Raw genomic sequence first — 25,288 nt, forward strand, 5'->3', positions numbered from 1 at the left:
ATTGGAAGCAGCAATCACAATGACTTTCCCTGTTCCCAGGGTCCACTGGTGTATGGCGCACAATGCTAACCGAGTGCACGCGTTACTGGTACTAAAACCCGAGAGAGAAACATCTCCCGCAGGTGCTCAAAGGATGGACACTGTGGAATGCGAGGAAAGAGGTGTTCAGGAATATTCCTGCAGGAAAATGCAGGGCCAGCTTCCTCCGGTTCACTATCACCTTTACTTCTCAGGATCTGACTACAGAGAAACCTTGCTACCCTTCTTCTCCCAGAGATACCAGGGCAGCAGCTGAGAACTGGCCGGGATGGCTGATGGCTACTTCCCATCCCGAGCCACTGGCAGCCAGCATCCATCATTTGGCCTTCCTGTTTTGTCAGTAAAAGAATTAGAGTATTATATTTAATCAACCAATCAGTCAAATAAGCCTCATTACCATTAAAGGAGAGAAAATAAGCTTTATTTATGCAATTATAATGCATTTAAAAAACAAAGACATTATTATTAATACTTGAGCCTGGCAATCTTCCCAGAGTGGTACAACCGACAAGGGCTTTGTTCTTGAAGAGGCAACACAGCTACAGATTCTTGCCCCCTGCTCCAAGCGGGATGCCTCCTGAATATTCAGGAAGGTTCAGAGGGCCCCTCTGCCCTCGGTGTTGTTTGGGGAAAACAGCAGTGGCTTGGGAGTCAGAAGGCTGGCATACTTTGTGGCCCTGGCCAAAACAAACAGCCTCTCTGGGCTGCAGTTTCTACACTCAGTCTCCATCCCTATGGCAGGCCAAGTGAGTCAAATCTCTGAGGGTGGGGCCCAGAAATGATATGTTGAAAAAGTGCTCCAGGTTCTAGAATGCACGTGGGGATCGCCAACCACGACCTGGGTGCTCTCTAGGTTTATTCTACCTTTGGTCTTATCAATGAATGGGATTTCTTAGAGAATTCTGATCCAGCATTCTCACACACAAATGTCTGCAATGGGCCCAGAGGTAACCTAAGGAGGGAAGGGGGCCAGGTTTGGGGTAAAGATGCTACACTGTCTTGAGACTGAGCATACCACTTGCCAGGTTACATTGTTTTGAAGAGACTGTATAGGAACATTCAGGTGGCCAAATCCAAAGCATCTGCCAACCAGACAAAGCCTGCAGACCCCCGTTTGAGATCCCTAATAAACAGGCAGATTCCAGGCCCCTGTAGATGGCTAACTCACTGGCCTGTAATGCATGAAACCGCGTACTTGCTTGTGACACTTGCCATTTCTGTTTGACTTCACGTCAGAAGCCCCAGGCACAGAGTGGGCATTCAGTAACCCTGTGTGGGTGCACGAATGGGTGGGCAGAGGCATATGAAAGGAGAATGGGTGAACCCCAGACACTTCTTAATTCTTCCGTTTCACGTTGTATACTAAAGAGTTTAGGAGTCCAGCCTGTACTGTCCGAAATAACAGCCACTGACCACATGTGGCGACTGAGCCCCTGAACTATGGCCCAAACTGACATGTGCTGTATGAGTACAAATACAGAATGCATTTCAAAGAATGAGTGTGAAAACAAGAATTTAAAATTTTTGTTAACACATTTTTACATTCATTAAATGTTATTAAAATTATATATTTGAATGTGTGTTAAATAAAATATATTATTAAAATTGATTTCAGCTGCACCACCATTTAGCTATTATATTTCTATTGGAAAGTGCTGCCCTGGCCCGTGAGCCATTATGCTTTCTTTTTTCTTTTATTCATGTATCTCTGCCTTCCTTGTGTGTGATTTTTTTCGACATTTTTCTCCAGTAAAACCTATCCTCTTTTATTCTCCTCTCCTACTCATCTTCTAGTAGAATGATTTAATATGAGAGATGAAGAGGGAGTAGGGATTAAGATTTAAAAAGACACAAAACTAGTCTTTCTCTAGGGCTTGGAAGATATGCTATTCCCATCTCCTACCCTCTGCCCAGGGTGTTCCTTGTAAATGACCACAGCAACTGCTTCAGCTCCCTCCCCACAAATTTCCTCTGTCCAGATGCCCTCCTCATTTCCCACCCAGGGAACTCTTACTCCTCCTTCAATCCCAGGTCGAATGGTGCCTCCTCTGTGAAGCCCTCCCTGATCTCCCAGCTGGAGTCAGGAGTATCCCTGTTGCCTCTCCCAGTGCTCACCTGATAACTGCTATTCTAATAATTCTCAACAGCTGATACTGTTATGTAACAATGTTTGTGATTCTTTTTTGCGGGGGGCAGTTGGTTTCTTTCACAAGTCTTTTTGAACACAGGGCTCATCTACTCTGGGTTGCCGAGGCTGGATTCAGGATCTGACTCGTGTTCAGTAAACACTGGATGAAGGGATGGATGGATTCCTTCACCAAAGGGGAAGTGTCTCTATTCATTCCTTCATCTCCTCAACAAATACTTCCTGGGCACCTATTCTGTATCAAGCATCCCAAGAATAGTCTAGGCACAGGGCGTGCAGCAATGGGCAAAGCAGACAAATGTCTACTCTCATGGGCTTCTTTGCTAGTGTTGAAAAGCAGCTTGCATCATCTGGATGCCCAGATGGTCAATAAATAATCACCAACGTTGCTGCTGGACAAGAGGAATGATGATGGGGGAGGGACAAGAAGGGAGACAAGCTCCTGTGCCCTAGACCCCATCCTTCTGAAAGGTGCAGGCCCCTGTGTTTGCTCTGGTCTCACTCGGGACTTCCTTAATGGAGTCTTTACAACTCTCCACATACGTTGTGTAGTACAGGGTTTAGGAGGAGCAATAACAGTGTGACAGCAGGTATTTACTGGTTCTGATAGAGACAGAGGAGGCTCTGAATTGACCAAAGCATGACTTTCCCTTTTCTTACAGGCACAGCAGAAGTGACCAAGAAGATCAGTAGGACTTTCAGAATCATCTAGAAAGAATAACCATTAAAAAAAGGAGTTGACACTGATGCATTCATTAAACAAAGAGTCTTTGGTCCTCAGTTGCACTGAGTCTTGTGGGAGAGACATATAATGAGAAACAAACCAGAGTAGGACAAAGGCTACCATCACTTGACGGCGGCATCTTCTTTGGACACCTTGTGGGAGTGACAAGCTGAGCCCACACAGAACCACCTCCGCTCTCCAGTCTCACAGAATGACCCCGTCATCTACACGGTCATCCCAGCCAGAAACCGGGAGGCAGCCTTGTCGCCTTCTAACCGTCCACATGTGGTCAGGCGTTGAATCTTGTCAGTTCTACTTCCTACACATGCCCCTCCACCCACACTGCCAGCACCGGCAGCCAGCCCACTTCCATCACGCACCTGGGGTACTGCAAAGCCTCGCTGATCTCCATGTGTCTGTCGGCTCTGAGATGTTCCCTGCCCTCACCCACCATGTTCAGCAGGGGCCACCTAACCTGTTCAAATCCAAATTTGAATGTCCTAATATGAGAAGAATGTCAGGAATGCCTCACTGTGCAGCCCACAGTCTTAATTCTGAGGGCTGGAAGGATGATGGTTGAGGCTGGGTAAGCTATCTAGAATGACAGAGCACGGTGTAGGGAGTAAGTCCAGGAGTCAGACACATCGAGCTTCAAATCTGAAATCTGTTTTTTCTTTCCTTTGTGGTCACAGTTAACATCTTTGGCCCTAATTGGGTAACATCATATTTAAAAAGAGATAATCATACTTAGCTCCATGATACAGACTGTCTTTGCCTGCATGCTATATACCATCGAGAATACGTAACAGAAGCCACATATAGCACTCAGCCCAGTATATAGCATAAGTTCTTAAATGGCGGTTGGCTGAAAAGATTATTTGCAGACAGTAGATCTTTGTCTCCTTAGGAAAGACTACCATTCATATAGAATCCCCATCCTGCTCCAGGTGAAACATTTCATTGCCTCAAAGTTCCAGATGCTTACATAACCATCCCAAAATTGACCATGTTTCTGACTGTGCTGAGATCATTTAACTCCTTGCAGTGTAACCAAGATGGAAGATCCTTTCTGTTCCTATCACGTGAGTGCCAGAAACCTCCATCCTTTTTAGGCTTTGAGCTTCTTAACATCTATGTAAAGAAGGGAACATAATCAGGTATATAATTCCCAGTATTTAAGAGAAAAAAAAGTGTTTATGAAAAGCACAAACTATTCTGGTATTAGGACCAGAGAGAACTTTCTCTCCTCTGAACTCAAAGAGAGAATTTGGGATAACACAGGCATCAGCAAAGTGTTCACTAATGGGCTGGGTTATAAATATTTCAGGCTTGGTGGCTATATGATCTCTATTAACTACTCAACTCTGCCATTGTAGTACAAAAGCAGCTACATGGCCAATATGTAAACAAATGAGTATGACTGATGCTTAGTTCCTGGAGCAGTGCACACACAGAAAGTTTTAATAAAACTTTATTTACAAAAACAGGCAGCTGGCCCCTGGGCTGTGTTACCTGACCCCTGGTGTCATCTAATGGCCTGCATTCCCGCTGTCTGACTTGAACAATCATTTCGCCTCTTTGAAACTTAGTTTTCCATACCAAAAGATGGGAGTTACCGGTTTGAGTGAGAACAAACGAAAGAATAGTTAATCCTCGTTTGCGGAATACATGTTTGCGAATTTTCCTACTCACTAAAATTTATTTGTAACCCCCAAGTCAACACTGACTGCACCCCTGCAGTCTCTCACGGGCACGCACAGGACGGGGAAATATGTTTCCTGATGCGCGCATCCCCAGCTGAGGTCGGTCATGGCGCTGCTCTGTGTTCTTCTTCCAGCTCTCATCCTGTAAACACTATTCTTTTCGCAGTCTATTTAGTGTCACATTTCACATTTTTGTTGGTGATTTTGCTGTTTAAAATGGTCCCAAGTATAGTGCTAAAGTGCTATCTAGTGTTCCTAAGCAAGAAGATTATGATGTGCCTTATGAGAAAATATGTGTATTAAACAAGCTTTGTTCAGCATGAGTGATACCACTGTTGGCTGTGAGTGCAATGTTAATGTGCCAACAATTTATTTTATGAAAGGTGCTTTTAAACATAAATACACCTGAAAAAAATTATGAATTGATCACCTGATGAGAATGTTGTGACCAGAGGCTCACAGGAAACTAACACCATATTTTTTTTCTAGGAGCAATAGTTCAGGATTCACTAATTCAGTGTTCTATTTTATACAATGTAACTACCAGGAATAATGAGAATCACCTGTACAGGGATGTGTTGTCCAAAGTTGTTGCTAACAATAATGCTATTATAAAACTCTCAGTTGATAACAATGCTGTGACTATGCTACCATTACTAGTTAATCACAATAGTCTTACCTCCTCATGCTGCAACAATGCCATTACTAATTAACCATGTTAGTTTAATTCTATTTGTATTATTTAACGAGTGCTGTATTGCTGCTATTAAATGGTTGCATGCAAAGTCAGCCAGAGAATGTGTCCATGTCTCTTTCCCCTCAACTTCCTGAGGGCAATATACCAAAAATAAAGCCTTCCTACTGCCTGTCTACCAGGGGCTTCTGCAGACAGAAAGCAGAAATGAGTGCCCTCTGGAGCAGTGAGTTTGAGCAAAGATGAGAGCAGCTTCTCTCTGGGAAGGGAGCAGGCAGCTGCACCTGCTGGGGCCCTGCCGCTGAGCCTGTCCTGGAGGGGACAGTCCTCTTCAGGACTCTCACCTGTCCCGATGTCTCTGCAGAGTCTAAAAAGCAGAGCTCCCATTCCTTGCTGCCTGGGTTAAAATGCCAGCCAGGTATTTATTTGTTTTCTCCCAGACATATGCCAATTATGGGGGGTTGGGAAAGAGACAATGGCCCACATCTGATTGACAACGGCTGCTGAACAAGGGGCCTCTGTGGCATGTTTAATGAAAAGGCCACTGTGTTTTTATTGCATCTATTTGATTTTAGAGTGTCGTTTATAAACACAATTCAACCAGCAGGATTAACTGCTTCTGGGCTTTCTCTCCTCCCTGCAGCTCTGTGAATGTCCTCTCTCCCCACTTTCCTTCCTCCCTCTCCCTCCAGAGGAGTCCATTCCGGACTTGCTTGGACCTCACAGAGAAACAAAGCCTGCATGTTCCTGCCGTGACAACCCAGCGGTTCCTAGGTTTGCCCCCACGGCCCCCTCTCTCCAGCCCCCAGCACTGCCATCCTTCAGGCCAGCATCTCCTCTTGCCTTGCCACCTGCAAGAGCCTCTAATATTGCTTTCCTCAGTTGTTCACAGTGTGGAAGATTCCTCCCCCCCAAGAGGCTTTGGGAAGCATGTAGGGCGGATTAGGGTTGTTAGCAATGAGCCAGGGAGTGTAACTGATGCTTAGTTCCTGGAGCAGTGCACACACAGAACATCCCAGATGATTTTATTCCCTTTGCCACTTTGTAGCCACTGTGATTTAGTTTGTAGTCCTGCAATCTAATTACCAAATTGTTGGGTAGGTGAATTATATCCAAATAAATCTGCTATGGGGTGTGCAAAAGTAGGTTTACAGTTGTGAGTATCTGAAACACAGAGTTAATAAAGCTATTGTAATAATCATAACCTGCATGTGTTTTTCCATATAAACAATTGTAAACTGAAAATCTAATTACCATACTTCCCTACTCAAAACCCTTAAGTGGCTTGGTATCATCTGCATAAGATCAAGGGCCAACTCCTCAAGTTCCTGGCCCTTATAGTCCCCTAATTTATTGCTTTTCACCGCTTCCCATTGACTGGAGGTCCCATACATACCCCCAAACCCTCTTCATTTAAGAGTCGAGCTTTGCCTGCTCTTCATATCCTCTCTATCTAGAGCACCTTCCCTCTCACCTCCTTCCCTGACAAACACCTACTCATCCGTCAAGGCTCCGTTTAGGCACTACCTCCTCCAGGACGCCTGGCAAGATTCTTCTCAGCCTCAGACAGTACCTCTTTGCTTCCCTTGTATAATCTGTATAATTTGCAGGGAAGTCACCCCACTAGAAAGCTCCAGGCAGTAAGCAGGCCAGATTCAGTGCCCAGCAGAGAGCAGGTTAAGCTCCCAAACCATGGGGTCAGAGACAATTAAAGCACGGTACCAAAGTCACAGGCCACTCAGGAGATAGGTAGAAGCCTTAATTTTAGCAAGAAGTGATGCACACTAGGTACGAGGGCAATGATTTTTTTTTTTAAAGAAACTAGCATCTAGCTTGAGTATTTACTGTATGTCAGACATGTTCTGAAGATTTTATATTTAATACACAGAGCAACACTATAGGTATATTCTGTTGCATTATTCCCCATATTTAAGACAGAGGGATTTGAGACTTGAAGTGAGTTTTGTCATCGGTCCATGATCACCCTGCTGTTGGGACAAGGGCATGGCCAGGCCAGCCTGAAGGCCAAGGCTTTGCTAGGCACAACCACTGCCGGGTACCTGAGGTTCAGGAGGAGCTTCCTGGGAGCAGGTAGCTCCCTGGCCCCAAACAGTATCCCAATCTCTCTCCCAGGGCTCCTTACAGAGACAAAGGGAATTAATTGTAGAGTTTAAGTCCACCTTGATTTTGGTCTTAAGAATAGCTACATTTTCCTCTCACGGTGCCATAGAGATGGTTTAGCCAACGCCTGGCTCAGCCCCTTCCCGGTCCTTGGATTCTTCCTTCTCTTTGCAAGGCTGAGTTCAAGTCCAGCCCCCTGGGGGCCTTGACACTCCAGCATGGACAAATGATCTCCTTTTCCTCTAACCTCCTCTAGCAGGTCTGGGATCTGAGGGGTGGAAATTTTTTTTTTAAAAAGAGGGGGCCTTCACTTGTGCACAGTCTACTATTTACAAGGCCTCAGGCTGGGGTTTTTACATAATTATATCTTTTAATCTCACTTTGACCTTACACAACTTACTGCATGAAGCAGATGTTACCTTGGCACAGAAGAGAAAACAAGTCACAAAGATGTATCATGATCGCTCAAGGTCATCCAGCTTGTGAGCACCAGAGTGAGAATGTATCTGCCTCTCAAGTCCACATTCTTAGTTGACTGTGCCTGGTATGGGTACATCTCTCCGCCTGCAGACATATGTCCGTCCGCGAACACATGGTGCACTCCCTGAAGGCAGGAATGGGGTCATTGCTATATCCTCTGAGCTCTCGCTGCACTTGGTATGCAGAAATTGCTTACTAAAATTTCATCAAATATGTGAATATTTTCAATGTTCCTGTGTCCTCGGTGTTCAGGAGAGAACCCTACATACTGTGGGTATCTAACAAAAAATTCTTTTTTTTATTTTCTAAAATGTAAGACAAATGTTTTGTTAACAGTTAAGCTTAGCATTAATGATTTTGCACCCCACCCCCGACATATATACAAAGTACAAAGCAGTATTGTTCTTGCTGACATTTTGTTGCTAATTTAATGAAATTATTATAACCCCGGTTAACTCCAGGACTAGATTGAAAGTTAACTTCGGCCGACTGTGAGCATCACCCTTTGTCCCTTCTCTGGCATGTGAGTGGCTCTGCAGTTCCAGGTTCAGGAGCAGTGTCACGTGATGGACATGCGCTCCTTCCGCACCACGTTTGGAAGACCTGGGTTTCTAGGTCCTGCTCTTTCTCTAAGTAGTTTGTTAACTTGACCATATCTAGTTAACCTCCCTATACCTTAGCTCTTCAAAAGAAAAGTGTTACTTGCAGGTTATACCTAAAGCTCTGATGTTCTGTGAATCAGGTCAGAGGGCCTCTAAGGTTCTGGTGAAGTTTTTTTTAATGAAGGAGATGAGTAAGGTTTTGTAACCACAACCCCGAACTCGACAAGATGTGAGCCGGTGCTATCCAACAGCCCCTCAGTCACCGCTGTCCCGACAGCGTCAGGAGCGAGGCTCCTCCCAAAAGGCGGAAATGCGAATGTTGATTCCCATATCACTACCCACAACACAAAGTAGGATGAAGGATTAATGACAGCAAGCCACCTCCAAATGTTAAGAGCTCGCCCCTTTCAGATGCTACAGAACAAGTCTTTCTGTAAAGCAGCCTTTCTGCAGAAAGCTACCTTGCAGCTGGAAGAGAGCTTTGGAGAGCTGCATCCAAGGGGAGAACTGACCCTTCAACACTCTTCTCCTTTAAGTGTGTTATTCAGAGTTACAAAGGTGACGAGTGGAAGAACTGCAAACGTGTCTATATTGACTCCTAATTGCAAGTGCACCCTGGGAGGAGGAGGGAGAGGCGGGGTGTCAGTGAGCCAAGCCTTCACTTAACCCAGCAGGCAAGCAGTAGATACTGTGTAAAGCTGATACATCACTTTGGAACAGTTTAAGCAAATACTATATAATGACATGGAAGCAACCACCAGAGGAACTAAAAGCAAAAGGAGTTCAATGTGGTTGCCTCAGGGGACGGGGGCTGAGGTTGGGGAAGGATTTTGCTTTTCACATAAGACCTTCTACACTATTTCATTTTGTAATCATTTGTAAGGGTATCTTTGATTTTAGAAAATGAAAACAAAAATTCTGTGCCCCAGGACACGGTCCTTTGGGGAGTCTGGAGCCATTCGTAGGTTTCTGTTCGGCTGCTTCCCTGTCCTGTGGGGGTTGGTGAGCAGGATGTGGCGCTAATGGCGAATGGGCCGTGTGCTGCGTGTTCATGCTAAGGGGGTGGGAGGTGGGCACAGAATCATCCATCTAGAAGGGATGAGAAATGTTCAGGAGTGCTCCATGTTCTTTCAAAAAGCACCATTTTCTGAAAACAGTGATGATCTCAACAACACATAGTGAAGTTGGAGAAACAGCCAGGCCTCATAGTTCATTTACAGGGGGAGTCATTGTCAAGCTTCACGTCTTGGCTAACTGCTTGTCGTAAGGGATCTGGGAAGGTAACTGTAAAGGAAACCCCGTCCTAGGGATGGTGTGAAAAGTTCAGATCCAGATTATCCAGGTGCCCGTGTCCTAAACCGCGTAGTCATCCGCAGGCTGACAGGCAAACATGGGATGCAGAGAATGGACACTGTGACAGGCTCGGCTCGGAAGACATGGGATGTGGCCACCCCCCTGGCAAGGCTGGGCAGTGGGCTCTGAACTGCACGTGGATGGCCACGCACAGAGCAAGGCCATGCGGGGTTACGCGGGTTAAGTCCTTCTCCTCTTTCAGCCTCAGTCCCTTTAGCTGTACACCTGAATAGACTCTCTCTCCCCCTTTCTCTCTCGTCTCTCACGAGCTAATCTAGCAAATGTGCCGGAATTCTGCGACTTCCTAACTATCTCCCAGCTTTACTGCCCCGCCCCCCACCCTGCCCAGGGCGCAAGCCTTCAAGGGCTTCTCATTTCCCGATGTGTTAGTCTCAATATAATGGGAGTCACAAATGCAAGCCACATGATGTGGTTTCCAATTTTCTAGTGGCCACACTTTTAAAAAGTAAAGAGAAACGAGTCACATTAATTTTAACAACATATTCCACTTATTTCCCTTAGAAGTATATTTATTTATCTGAAACGTAACTGTAACATGAGTCAATGTCAGAAATTTATGAATGGGATATTTTACATTCTTTATGTCCTCACACTAAGTCGCTGAGATCCAGTGTGCATTTTATGCTTACTGTACACCTCCTTTCAGAGTAGCCACATCTCAAGGGTGCCATAGCCACACAGGGCTGTTGACTATCATAGAGGGTCATGCAGGTGTAGATCTTTCAGTTCCTACAGCTGGCCTCTCAGTCTCCAGCCTCTTCTCACACGCTCTTCCGCCTGCCTGGAGCACGTCATCCACCACCTCCACCCCGCTGCGCTGAGCGAACTTTCAAATCGGGTCACTTTCTCCTGGAAATTTGCCCTGGCCCCTTTAGCCCAGGGTAAGGGCCCCTCCTACATGTTCCCACATGCTCTGTAGGGTCCTATTAAAACCATATTAAGTGGGTTGAAAGTGCTTGGTCTCCTTGCAGTCATGCTCCATGTATATCATGCCCGAATCTCCAATGCCTCGGCTGTGCCCAGCATGTGTTGGAAGCCCTGTCAATGCAAGTGAGTTTGTGTTAAAATGAAGCTCCCTCGGGCTCTGGACCTGGATCCTCCCACGGGTGGTCTCTCTGCACAGCTATCTAAAAGAGTACAGACATCAGGGTCAGCCCAACCTTAGTTCAAATCCTGATTCAACCACAACAAATTTATGTCCTGGTCAGGTCCCTTGACCTCTCAGAGCCTCAGTTTCCCCATCTGTAAAATGGGACTATTAATCCCTACCCTGTGTTGTTGCACAGTTGTTGCACAGATTAAACAGCTGGTGTATAGTGGTCTAGAACAGCACCTAGCACATGGTGAGTGCTTAACGCCCATTTTCATCAAATTGAAGATGTCATCAATTACAACTGCATCAGTCATGAGATATACCATAACTGTATGAGCCACCAAAAAAAAAAAAAGAAAAAAAAAGCCCTACCAACCCTGAGGTTAAACAGTGACATCCCTATGATATGTAAGATGCAGCCCTATTGCAGAGATGTTTAAATGTTGAATTATGTATGTCTTTAAGTCGATGGCATGTGGTAAATGCTCTCCTCTGTCCCCGGGTGAGTAACCAACCAGCACTCTTAGGGAGGAGATGCAGAAATCTGGTTTGTGTTGAATACATGGCTTCATGAGACTTGGGCTTTCCCTGGGAGGTGAGGAAGTCCCTACTACAGTCCAGCCACTTCCCTTATGTTATTTTAATGACTCCTCAAAACAATGTTATTAGGCATACTCCTCCATTTTCTGAGGAAGAAATGGCAGTTGGGAGAGGTTACGTTGCCCAGGGCAGAGCCTGGACCGGGCCGGGAGCCTGACTGCTCGAAGCCTCTGCTGCCTCCAGCAAGCCATGCCATTTCCAAAGACCCGGGCTCCTGAGGCTGCTGGAAGCTCCCAAAGCCTTGTCAGCAGCATCTTGTTAATGCTCAGTAAAGGCCCGCAATGCCTCAAAGCAGCTCAGGATCAAACCGTCAGGCATGAGCTTATTAGATTTAATGCCAGGAACAAACCTTGCAAACAACAGGTTAAGGAGACCCCTGCCAAGATCTGAAGGAGGAGCAGAGCCGCCCTCCCCAGGGGCGGCAGGCTGGCAGAGCCAGGGGTTTGTACAGCTCAGCTCACTCCGATATCCAGCCGAAGGGAAGAAAGCACGCTGGCCTCCTCCCTCCATAGCATCAGCGAGCTTCAGCGTTCCTCAAGAACACCAAGTTGCAGGAAGGAGAAATGCTGAAGGGTCTCAGGGACTGAAATGTCCTGGGGGGTGGCCATGCAGGGGGGTTAGGGGGTGTTAGATAGGGTGCTCCGAGTGTGGGGAAGCCACCTGAGGTCTTAAGGTCCTGAAACTTATAGGTCAAATGTAAACGCTTAGCTGCCAACAGAGGTGAAGGACAAAAGACTAAATGGCAGAAGGTCCCCTGTTAGCCATGGGGGACCCAATTTGCTCCTAAATTTGTGTGAGAGTCTTTTGCGGGAGGTATCGGGATTGTGCTCTGTCAGGTTCCTGAGGCCTAGATGACAAACGCTGGTCCTGCAGACTGAAGATACAGAGCTTTTCTCCTTTAATTCCATTTTCTTAGAAAGTTCAGCCTCTTCCCATGGAGGCGACTAAATCAGGTCACTGATTTTCTCATCTGAAAATATCTGTACCTAAGGAGAGTTTCTCAGGAATTTTCTTTCTTTAAAGTAGCTCTCTCCATCCCTTTCTATTTTCCATCTGAAATCTTTGGAGAACAGGAAGGAGGGGAGCTGGTCTGAGGAGGCAGAGGGCAGGGCTAGCCAGGGCGCCCACTACCCCAGACCCCTCTCCTCCCATCCTCTGCTGCAACCCCAGCACCGGGCAGGGCAGCAGAGAGACTGGAAACCCGTGAGCCGGTACTCCCAGCTGTGGCATTCGATGATTCTGCTATAAATTAGGGGGAAAAAACCCAAAACACAGAACAGTGGCAGCCTGATGTGATAGAAAGATGACTGGATTTGGATCGCTGGGGAAGGCGGCATTTTCCTCTTAACTCAGCTGTGACATGACCCCGGCCACGGTTTGCCTTGGGTTCCATTCTAGGCCCCACTACTCATGTGCCATGCGACCTTGTCCAGGACACTTCTCTCTGGGCCTCAGTTTCCTTGAGGGAGCTGGAAGGGCTCAGCGGCTTTCACACTGTGCTCAAGGGAATCCTACGCTCTCCCCACCCTTTCTCCAGAACAGTTCTGTTTTCCTCCACTTTAGACATTTTGGGTTCCTGTAAAACCTCCTTTGAAGACTGGCTTTTGTGGCCAATAAAAGTTTGAAATCTGTCAGACTAAATAATCTCAGGCATTCCTTCCATCCGTGACATTCTCTGATTCTAAAAACGGCCAAGTTGCGATCTACTTGCGGGAAACAATAATACTAAAAGAAGTCTTGAGGTGCTGAGTCTGTGTGAGCCCTGTACATGTGTGTGTGTGCTTTAATCCTTCAATGTTGTTTTTTTTTTTTATTTTATGACTCTGCTTCTCAGACACAAACCACGTGCAAACATTTCACCTGGAAAGTTGGCTGCTCTCAAGTTATTTACGAGCATAAAGCGCCTGTAGGCAAAGTGGGGCCAGTGTGAGTCTGTTTGCCCAGTGCGCACAATGTGCTTTGCAGTCTCAGGTGGGGAAGACACTGTTGTCCCATGGCTTGCAACAAGCCAACCAATTGAGAGAAACACAGCTCCACCAGGCAGGAACCACAACCTGGGCTTTCTAATTCTCCTGCTGGCCCTGCCTCCATCCCCCAGGCCTTTCCTGATTCTTGCCTTTCTCTCCAAGATGGAAAAAGAAAATGCAGCCCAGTAACCATTTCAAGGCAGGATGTGGTGTTAGAAATAATGCATTGAAGGGGCTGCAGACTTGCAAAATTTCTAAAAGCTCATTGGGTGACACTTGACAGAGGCTTGTCCGAGGTCACAGCTGTAGACCCAGCATGAGGGCCAATAAGATTTGAGGCTGTTCTCCCTGGGTGACTGGGAATCTTTAGCATCCTGCACAGACAGGCTTTCTGGTCCAGCCTGAAGCTCCAGCAGAGGGGAGCAAATAAGAGGAAAGGCAGACTGTGAATAAATACAAAATAATTTCTATTTCTCTTCAGATCATGTGGGTTTTACCTGGGGGCGGGAAGAATAGAGTTCACATGCTTTTCTGATTGTATCTTCACCATGCCACCAAAAAATGAGAAGATGAATAGACTGCAGAGCCAAAAGAAGTCCATCCTAGAGATCAGCTAGTTCATCTGACTCACCTTAAGGATGGGAAAACAGACGCAGCATGGAAAAACTCCTTGCAGGGAATCACCCCAGTACAGGAAAATAATTTAGTCTAGACCTCAGGCCACTGGCCATTTCCTTCAGCTTCTAAGGCTCAAGTTTCCTACTGTGACCTTCATTGGGCTAAGAGAGGACATATAGGAACACAGGGCCTGTGAGAAGGAAGAGCGTCAGGGCTCCCATGTGTGGTTTGTTAAGATTGTGTTCTGCACAAGGGCAACCACCACGGAGTGAATACGACATCTACCTCGGCTCTCACTCTGCTCACCTGGTCGTGTGCCCTGGTGCAGGGCTGTGGGCCTACCTGGAGGAGGGCCACCTTATTCTAAATCTCACAGAAGTGCTGAAAAGGCTGGCAGGACGTCCTGGGAGCGTGATGTGTCCACAGGGGAAAGGCTAGAGCTAGGCCCCAGGATGAGTTTATCAGGCAGAGAAAGCGAGAACAGACACTCTGTGGAGGGAGGGTGTGCAAAGGGCCACGGCTAGGGGCGGATCAGGGTTTATACACGTCTCTGCTGGCCTAGGCCCAGCACCCTGTGACACCTGAGCCTCGATCTCAGGCATCTCTAGGAGGACCAGGCCTGGAAAATCCCTATGTGGACAGCATCTTAGAGCAAGTTACAGACTCTGCCCCTCTGGGCCACCCCACTGCTCTGTTCTATTTGTGCTGGTGTGGTGGGAGCCCTTGGAGGCCTCTGTCACTATTCGTCCTCCTTGCAGCTCTGTGGGATGTCCCTCCTTTCCCACGGGTCTTCGTTTGTGCTCCCTGACTTTCCGAAGGGGGAGGAAGCCAACCAACATGAGAGACAGAGAACCTGCCCAGCTGCTCTGCCAGCCTGGCAGGGTCAGCTGGCAGCAACCACACCTCTCCTCTGTCCCCCCGGCTCCTGCTGCTTCAGGAAAGGGCTGAAGACACAGGTTCTAAATATAGGCACATTCCCCCATCCTCCTGCCCAGCTAATATTAGCCCTTTTGTGGAATCCACTGACAGCATTATTCCCTTTTTTTGGCTGTGCTGGTGGGAATTCTTCCACTTACAGTAAGGCGGGCTGAGCCAGCAAAAGACTGGGGACCACACTGAGCCAAATACAGTGAGAGCTCTGCTAACTGGGGGCTGAGCCAGATGATTAATGGAGCTCCTTTCCAACACAAGATTTATGATTCTGTGAATGGGGAGGGTTGGGAAATGGGGGTGGAGATGGTTCTGGTTAATTGAATTTGTCAGCTTCCAGATGGAGGGGGTACTAACATTTGTTGATAATTTACTCTGAGCAAGGGACACTACTAAGGATTTCAAATACATGATTTCATTGCGTCTTTACAACAGCCCTATGAGAAGGGCAGGGTTGTTATCTTTGTTTACAGATGAGGGCCCTCGACAAACGGCTCGTCAATGTAAAGATGATGTTTGTACCCACGTCTTGGTGACTCCAAACTCTCGGCCTTGTATCATGCCGTCAGGTCTATTTGCTTCCATAATGGTGGAAAATCTCTTGAAAATGGTGTTGAGTACACTCCTCTGTATGGTCCATAGTTAGGATCAGAGAAGCAAAGCATTCACCTGGAGTCAGAGGACCTGAACTCTGGGCCTGTCTCTGTCAAGCCAGCTGGTTAGACCTCTCTGAGCCTTGGTTTTCCCATGTGGAAGGCAGGGATGTTGATGAAGGAACTCCAAAGGCACTTTAACTTTGATGCTTGGAGTCTGTGTTGCATTTCTTCAGTGGGTTCTAGTTCTCTCCATTCCAGCTCAGAAATGCAACCTGGAAAGAGCATGGTAAGGCGTGAGGAGGGGGCAGAGAAAAAACTGAATGTGTTATGGACCAGGAGGTCCCTGCATGCCTTCCAGATGGGGTTTCAGCTCACTGTCTTGCAATTCCTCTCTACAAAATAAAGAGAACAAGGAAAGCTAATTCTGCCTGAAACAACATAGTGCAGAAAAGGTCTTCTTGGTTTCTCACATGCACTCAGAAAAAAGGAGAAAGCAGATCTGAGAGATAGTGTGAGTGGCTGGTAATAATATGGGGTGAACAGTAGGTATTCATGTCATTCCATTGTTCATTTTCCCATTTTGTTCCAACGAGAATTTATGGCAGGACGATGTAGGATCTGGGAATACCTAAGAGGAGAGCGACCCCATTCTTCTAGAAAGAAGTCAGAGAAGACAGCTGATCAAGTCTAGAAACATGAAGTTATACACGCCTGACTCTTTCCACCTGGAACATGAGACTGGCCAGACAGAGTGACTCATGGCTGTCCACTGCATTACACTCTGGCACCTGCCGTGGTGCACCTTTCGGGGCAGTTAGCCCCATTGTCAGCGTTTTGATTGAAGGCTCAGGACCAAAGAACAGGGCCTGCCTGAAAGCCTTTGGGATCCTCGTGGAAGGAGTGCCTTCCCCAACTCCAGACACTGAGACGGCTTCCCCCCGAAAAGGAGTCAGAGGAAGTCCCCAGACCCTTACCGCTTCATCTTTGTTGTATTTGATTCCAATACTAAAATTTTGTTTCCGGAAATGTTTCCTGGACCATTTCTGCGAGGAGGAAAGTAAGCCACTAAATGGCCCATGACAGTCTCTCAGGAATTCTCAGAGCCAGCGGCTCCCCAGTGGTGCTGGGTATGTGTGTGCATGTGAATGAGTGACAGACGGGCGCAGCGACACTGTCACCATCAGGAAATCACAAACAACAGGATTGTTTTCAAGGTAAGACAGGGGCTCTGCATCCACATAGAAACAAACAGAGCCTAAAGGGAACTCGCACAGGCGTGCCGACATGTACAGTTAGGGCCAGTGCACGGGGCCCAGACTCATAGATGCACCCAGCACAGACATACGGGGCCCAGATGTGCATGCCTGCAGAGCAGATATGTTCACACGCCTCTATACCCGCAGAATCCCCAGACTCACAGACACACATCTGTGGCTCAGCCCTCTAAGTGTCCTCAGACTTTAACACTAGGGCCAGGCAGCACGGTCCCTCCAAGCTGAAAGTTCCCCACGTTAGGGTCTCCTTTGCTAGGCACCACTTCTTGAAAATTTCCATTCTGATGACCTCAGGGATGCCCCAAAGTACCACAAGGTTCATTTTCACAGCTGTTTCCTAATCACCTGTTGCCCTGAAGATCTTGGATTGATTGCTCCAGGCAGAATATGAATAGTACTGACCTTTGGGAGAATGACAGCTCAGAGGGACAGCAGACGATGGTGCTAAGGAGGGAGAGGCAGGCAGAGAGACGAAGTATAAGCTTCCTTGGGGTCAAATCTGCTTCTGTACTGTTGGACCCCCAGAGCCCAGCCGGGGGGAGCACTCGGTTGTGCTCCCTGGATGGTACTTGAATTAATGCCGGGCTATTTCGGGCCAACCTTACTTGGTCTCTCTCTTGCCTCCCCACTGCCCAGAATATCAAGCCCATGTTCCTTCCAGCCCAGCCTTCAGGGCCCTTCCTAACCAAGCCATAACCCACCCTCCCCCATGTCTGTCCCTCACTCACTGTTCCTGTCCCCATCTCCCCAGGAGTCTAGGCCCTTCCAGGTCTCAGAGGCTTTGTACAAACTTTCCCTCTGTCAGGAATATCCACAGCTTCCTTTCATCTGTTGAACTCTTTCTTATTCTTCAAAATATACATCGAATATCCCTACCCTTCCTGCAGCTTTTGTCGATCTTCCTCTCCCCCACCCCACTCCTTCCAGTCAGAGTCAGTGCAGCCCCCAAAGGGTCCCCAAAGACCTTCCTTCTTCCCTGCACGTCTGTCTCCCCAAGGTGAGCAGCTCCACTTGTCCCACAGCTTGGCACCCAGTCAGCGACACTAGCAGGAGGAGACTTAGGGCCTGGTTCTGGGCTTTGTTGAGTCCCTTAGCTTGCCCCGCCCCATGTGGGTAGGAACACAAGGCACAGTGAATGTCAAATATGGAAACCACAGTGGAGATAGAAGCAAGTCTGTGGCACAGATACACTAAACCTGCTTCAAGGGCCGCTACAATCACACACGCTGCCCCAACCTATTTGAGGGTACACTTTCCATCTCCCCATGCCCTTGCCCCTGGCATGTGGCTCCTGCAGCCTCCTGTCCCACTTAACCTTCCCGAAGCTCTCTTCCGGGGAGGCCCCCGAGTATAAAACATCATTAAAGACACATCTCTCCCAGGTTGAACTTTCCAAGTCCCTGATGCACAAGGGATACTGCTCTGCTGTTCAGCTGGAGAAACTGGGGCAGCCATGCTGGGTTAATGGAAGCAGGAGCTGGGGGCCCTGCCTGCTCTCTTGGGGAACCCCCAAACTGATTAGTACCTGCTTGTCCTACTCAGCAAAATAAACATACAAAATGAGATGATTTAGAATCTTTTTCACTTTATTGATTTATTTATACTTCTGAAAGGTCAGAGTCAATTTCTTCTTCAGTTGGACAGAAACCTGGAATGAGAAAAGGATGGAGGGGTGGAAGTAAATTTGCCCGCAGAAACATCTTGGTGTCTTCACAAACCAAGCACAGTGTTAGGCTCTGCACACAGAGAGATGAGGGAGAGGTGTACCCCGCCTTTCGAGAGCTCCTGTGTTAGCAAAAAGGCAGAGCTTCCTTGTCCACATTCAGATTAGAAAGGCAACTTTTCAGCACCTTTAATATGTCTGGGGATGTCGCAGAGATCATTACATTTGCTTCTCACAGCAACCTCAAGTGAGAGATAGTTCATTTCTCTTTCCCAGATGAGAAAGCTGAGGCTCGGAGAGTTAAATGATTTGTCCAGGGTTAAGCAGCCATGAGGTGGATTGGGGTTTGAATCCAGGTCTATGGAGCTCCCAACACTGATGGTCTGTCTTGCTTCCGTAATGGACTGGGCACACCCTTGGTCCAGGTTTTAGTGGACCTTTCAGAAGATTTTGGAGAATCTTCAAAAATTTCATTTTATTTCATTGTCAGAACAACCCTAGAAAGTAGACATCAATATTGCTATTTTGACAATAGCAAATGAGATTCAGCATTGCCACTCTATCTTGGAAATGGGACTCAGGATTAGAACTCACTGTTCTTAAGTCTGACCTTCTAGTAAGCTAAGAGGACCTTCCAGGGAAGACAAGGTCCAAGGGGTGAGGAATGCTCAATGACAAGGTCCTAGGGATGTATATTCCATTCAGGGACAATTATCCAAGGTCTAGACCTGACCTTTGTTACCAAATCATGTTTAAATTCAGTTTCTCTGGTGCCCTTGGGCTGCTGTTTAGGAAGAGGTCCTAAGTCATTAGAACCTTTACTGTCCCCAGATAAAGTTTAGACTCATTCAAAAAGCACACAAGGCCTTTAAGATCTGCCTCCTGGGCCCTGACTGGTGTGGCTCAGTTGGTTGCGTGTCATCCAGCAAGGGTCACTGGGCTCACTGGTTCAATTCCCAGTCAGGGCACATGCCCGGGTTGGGGGTTTGGTCCCCAGTTAGGATGTGTGGGAGAGGCAACTGATTGATGTTTCTCTCCTTTCTCCTCCCTTTCCCCCTCTCTCTTAACAACAACAACAACAACAACAAAAATCTGCCGCCTGGGAATCTTTCCAAATCATCTTTCAGTTCTGGTCCTTTGAGCCCTCATGAATGACTCTGAGTGTGACAGTAGACTCTGCTCTCACTGACCTCCTGTTCTGCTTGGGCACGGAGAGCGCTGTCCCATGGGCCCACGAGGCACATTCCTATGCATCTTTCAAGCTTCTGTGTGGACCACATTTCCTCTGATACTCTTTGTTCCTAAAATTTCTCCCTTTACATTTCTGTGGCCTTTTATGCCTGTATTATGGCCATGATCATGCCTGGTAGCAACTGCTTGTTCAGAATCTGCTATTCCCCATCAGACTGGGGACTCCGCAGGGACAGGGACTGATATGAATTCCTGTCTGTGTGACCTGACACTTCAGCACGGAGCCTGGCATGGAAAAGGAGATTAATGTGCAAAATTGCTGGATGAATTAATGAAGTTACTGAAGGAAGGAAGGAATAATTGTAATTCAAAGCTTCTCTCCTTTAGTAATGTTCAGAGATTGAATATCATCTTTATGTGTACTGTAATGTAGCAAAATTGCTACCTTCCAGGTTGCCATCTCAGACTCCTCTTTGTTGTTCTAAGCAATTTCAGTCAGGAATAGTCTTTCCTCAGTTTTACATTTTGAAAATGAACAAAAACAAACACTCAACTCTTTTGTTAACCTAGATGCTGAGCTTTTAATACTTATGGATATTTTAATTTTCTAGGGGGACAAGAATGAGTTCCAGGGGATATGTTGTTAGCATTGGTCTTTCTCAGCACGTGGTCACGAAGCCAATCCGTTACTATTTTGGAGAAGAAAGTTTTGCTTCAATAGCGTATTCATCCAGACATTTGTGCTGAAACATTTAAAACTGGGGAGGAAAAGAGCCAAAGCAAGTCTGTATGTCCACCCCAGGCTCCTAGTATTAAGTGTCTTCCGTGGCAAAATGGCAAGAGATTCACATCCCACTCATAGGTAAAATTTCAGGTTTCAATCCAATGTCAAGATTCTGTTGGATTCATAAGTTTATCCCATACAAGCACATGACAAGGCATAACTATGAGCTGCCATAAGTTTTGCCCTCATCACAACTTTTTAAAGTTCTCCAAAAAATAAAAATAAAAAAGGAGGGAGGCAAGATTAACACAAATCCTTCACAAACTGGCAAAACATAAAAAAGGAGAGAACATTTCCCAACTCATTTTATAAGGTCAGCATTGCCTTGACACCAAAACCACTTAAAGATATCATAAGAAAAAAAACGACAACAAAAACTACAGACTGAGGTTGGTTTAACATAAAAGTGATCAGTGTCATACACCATACTAAGAGAATAAAGGAGAAAACTTCTTGATCCTGTCAAGCGACACAGAAAAGCATTTAATAAAATCCAGCACCCTTTTGTGACAAAAGCACTCAACAAAAACTATGAATACAAGGAATCCTCAACTTGATAAAGGCCATCTTTGAAAAACCCACAGCTGACAATGCAGTTCATGGTGAAAAACTGAAAGCTTTTCTGCTAAGATTAGAGACAAGGTTTGCTCTCACCACTTCTATTCCACATTGTACTGGAGGTTCTAAACAGCGAAATTAGACAAGAAAAAAAGCAGGGTGGGGAGTGTGAGGGGAGCATCCAGATTTCCAAAAGGAAGAACTAATACTATATCTACTCACAGATGACAAGGTCTTGTGTATAGAAAATCCTAATGAATCCACCAAAAACTATTAAAACTAAAAGTTGAGCAAGGTTGCGGGACACAAGATCAATGTACAAAAATCACTTGTTGCCCTGGCTGGTGTGGCTCAGTGGATTGTGTGCTGGCTTGAGAACCAAAGGGTCGCTGGTTCGATTCCCAGTCAGGGCCAATGCCTGAGTTGCAGGCTAGGTCTCCAGTAGGGGGCACACAAGGGGCAATGACACATTGATGTTTCTCTCCCTCTCTTTCTCCCTCCCTTTCCCTCTCTCTAAAAATAAATAAATAAAATCTTTTAAAATGTCATTTGTTTTCTATACACCAGCAACAAGTAATCCAAAAGTAAAATCAAGGAAACAATTCTACTTAAAATAACATCCAAAAAAATAAAGTATTTGGGAATACATTTTAAAAAGAAGTACAAAACTTTTTTTACAAGTGCAAGACTTTTTTATATGCTATATATATAATATTGAATATTATAAAACACAATATAAAGGGAAAGACATGCTATGTTTATGGATTGGAAGACTTAATATTGTTTAGATGGCAATACTCCCAAATTGATTTATAGATTCAATGCATAACATATCAAAATCCTAGCTGGATATTTTTTTAGAAATTGATAAGTAAACCCTAAAATTCATATACAAATACAACAGACACAGTATACTAAAAACAATCTTGAAAAACAAAAAAACCAAATTTGGAGGGCACACACTTCCCAATCTCCAAATTTACTATGAAGCTACAGTAATCAAGACAGTGTGATACTGGCATCAGGACAGACATAGATTAATGGAATAGAAATAAAACTACCAAGACAATTCAATGAGGAAAGAACAGCCTTGTCAACAAATGGCACAGAGGCAACTGGATATACATGTGCAAAAGAATGAAGTTAGTCCCATGCCTAATACAAGATACAAAGATTAACTTAAAGTGAATCATAAATTTGCATGTAAGAACTGATACTATAAAACTCTTAGAAGAAAACATAGGAGTAAGTCTTCAAGACTTTGGATTAAGCAATGGTTTCTTAGATATGATACCTGAAGCACAGGTGACAAAAAAAAGATAAATTGGACTTCATCAAAATGAAAAGGCTTTGTGTTCCCAAGTACATTATCAAGACAGTGAAAAGACAATTCACAGAATGGGAGGAAATATTTGCAAATCATATGTTGAACAGGTGACTTTTATCATATATATACACGTGCATGCACATATATATGTAGACACACACATATAGAGAGAACTCTTATGACTCAACAGTAAAAAGGAAACCTAGTTAAAAAATGGGCAAAGAACTTGCATAGACATTTCTCCAAAGAAAAATAAAAATGGGTAATAAGCACACATAAAGATGATATCATTAGTCATTAGGGAAATACAAACCAAAGCCATAATGAGATACCACATCAAAGTCCCAAGGATACATAAAATGTAAGAGAGACAATGAAATGTGTTCAAAAGGATGTGAAAAAATATTGGAAACTTCATATATTTCTGGTGGAATTGTAAAATGGTGCAGCTACTTTTGAAAACAGACTAAAAGTTCCTGGAGATGCTAATCATAGAGTTATAATATGACCTAGCGATATCACTCGTAGGGGTATACTCAAAAGAACTAAAAATGTATATCTACTCAAAAACTCATACACAATGGTTCACAGCAGCATTATTCATTATAGCTAAAAAGTATAAATAACCCAAATATCTATCAACTGATAAATGGATAAACAAAACGTGTTGTGTATATGTGTGTGTATTATTCAGCCATAAAAAGGAATAAAGTTTTGATACATACTAAAACATGGATTATTCTCAATTACATTATGCTAAGTATAAGAACTCAGTCATTAAGACACATATTATATGATTCTATTTATTTAAAATGTCCAGAATAGGCAAATCAATAGAGAGAGAAAGGAACTTAGTGGCTGCCCGGGGCAGGGGAGGGTGGTGAACAGCGAGTGACTGCTACCGAGTGTGGGGTTTCTTTCTGTGGTAAAGAAATGCTCTAAAATTAGACAGTGGTGATGGCTGCACAACTCAGTACACATACTAAAAACAATGAATTGAGCAATTTTATGGCATAGGAACTATACCTCAATAAAGCTGCTGTAAAAAACAGGCCAGAAAGAGACTGTAGGGAATGTGGAAAATGGAAAAAGCTGACTTGCTAGAAGTGGGTGAGATGGAAGAGGATTTTATTTTTTTCCTGTTGTTGTTGTTTGTGAAATAAAATGTACAAAGAAGAGGAGAGTATAGGAGATGAGCAGGAGCTTCGGAGTCCAGGGCTCTGAGGTGGCCATCCCTTACCCTGCTAGTTGCTCACTGTGTACTCTTGAGTAGGCGGCTTTTCTCGGGAGTGGGAACGCTGTCCGCCTCATAGGGCTGTGGGTGGCTACCCTGAGGCCTTACATACCCAGCGCAGATAAACAGCAGATACCCTTAGTGCTCATTTCCTTTGTCTTCCTTTATGTATTCAAATACTAACGGGGGCATCTGTGACATGCGGATATAGAGGAATTAAGATCAGACTTTGTTCTTAAAAATCTTGGTAAAGACAGAAACAAATCACTAAAACAAGTTCACTGGGAAAGCTCATAGTAAAGACATCCCCAAACAGCTTGGTAAACAAAATACTGCACAGACCAAATATATTTGAGAACGTGTGTTGAGGGCTATCGGTGAAGGGGCCAGTCTAAGAAATGAAAACTCACAGAAGCAAGAATATGTCACCACAAATCAATGTTTGTTCTATAGCACACTCTCCTGTGCGCCATCATATGCAATCCTCAGAGAGTGCCGGGGGGCGGGGGAGGGGGGAGTATGATTATCCCACTTTATAAGTGAGAAGACTGAGTCCTGGAAGTTCAGGAGAGTGTTCCGTTTTCATAAAACCAGCTCATGGGGGCAGGCCCTTTTCACTTTGTCAGAGCTGCCCCTTCTTCAGAGCAATCAGAGGTTACATCCCACTACAAAGGAAAATGGGGTGAAGGGTATAAAGAATTAGAAAATGAGCAGGAGTTTTCTACCAGTCAGGGGCAATAGGAGGTCCTGAGTATGCAAACTGTCCCCCTGTGGGGTCCAGTGAGAGAGCAGGCCAGATGGAGACACTAGAACCTACTGAGCCTGGGCTGATCCCACAAAAGATTAAATATATCTCTTGAAGAAATATCCATGTTCTGTAGGTCATCACTGCCTAGTAAACACTTCTTCACTGATCTCACTAAGTAATGAGTTGGGGTGGGGATGCAAAACAAGGTATTGTTGATAGAGTGCCCCCTGTGCCCAGCGCATTGTACTAGGTGCCTCCCCCACAACAGAGACTTGAGGCATGACAGTGGCCATTTTCTACAGTGACACTGAGAAAACACTGAGGACCAGAGAGGTCAAGTGCTCTGGCAGGGTCACACAGAAAATCTGTATTAGAGAGAGGAGTGAGGACTGAAATCAGCCTCTCTTCCCACTCACCATGAGACTTCTAAATTACTCTCTGCGTGAAGAAGTCCTAGGGTCAAAGGCAGAGGACAGAATCAACAAACTGACTGTGAGAGCTCAGAAGCCTCCCAGCATCAGGAGACTGTAGGAACCTGCCTTCCATTTACACAATACTAACAAATGACCAGCTCCCATCTCAAGGGTGAAGGGGGTGGGACACCGGTGTTACCGTTCCATCCCCAATGGCTTAGCTTTCTGTCTGGCACAAAAAAAAAGGATACAACAGGTATCTTTAACAATGGCCTAAATGACCCTTGGTTTTGATGGAACTGACTTCCAGCCAAAAGAAGAAGACCTCTCTTTACCAAAAGGCATCTTCCTTGAAGAAAAAACAGAGTGCAGGCATTTGGCACAGAGGCCCAGGTGGGTTCCCAATGAT

This window comes from Pteronotus mesoamericanus, unplaced genomic scaffold (assembly GCF_021234165.1).
Source record: "Pteronotus mesoamericanus isolate MK-2021 breed Mesoamerican mustached bat unplaced genomic scaffold, CSHL_Meso_final contig_33, whole genome shotgun sequence".
NCBI classification, from domain to species: domain Eukaryota; kingdom Metazoa; phylum Chordata; class Mammalia; order Chiroptera; family Mormoopidae; genus Pteronotus; species Pteronotus mesoamericanus.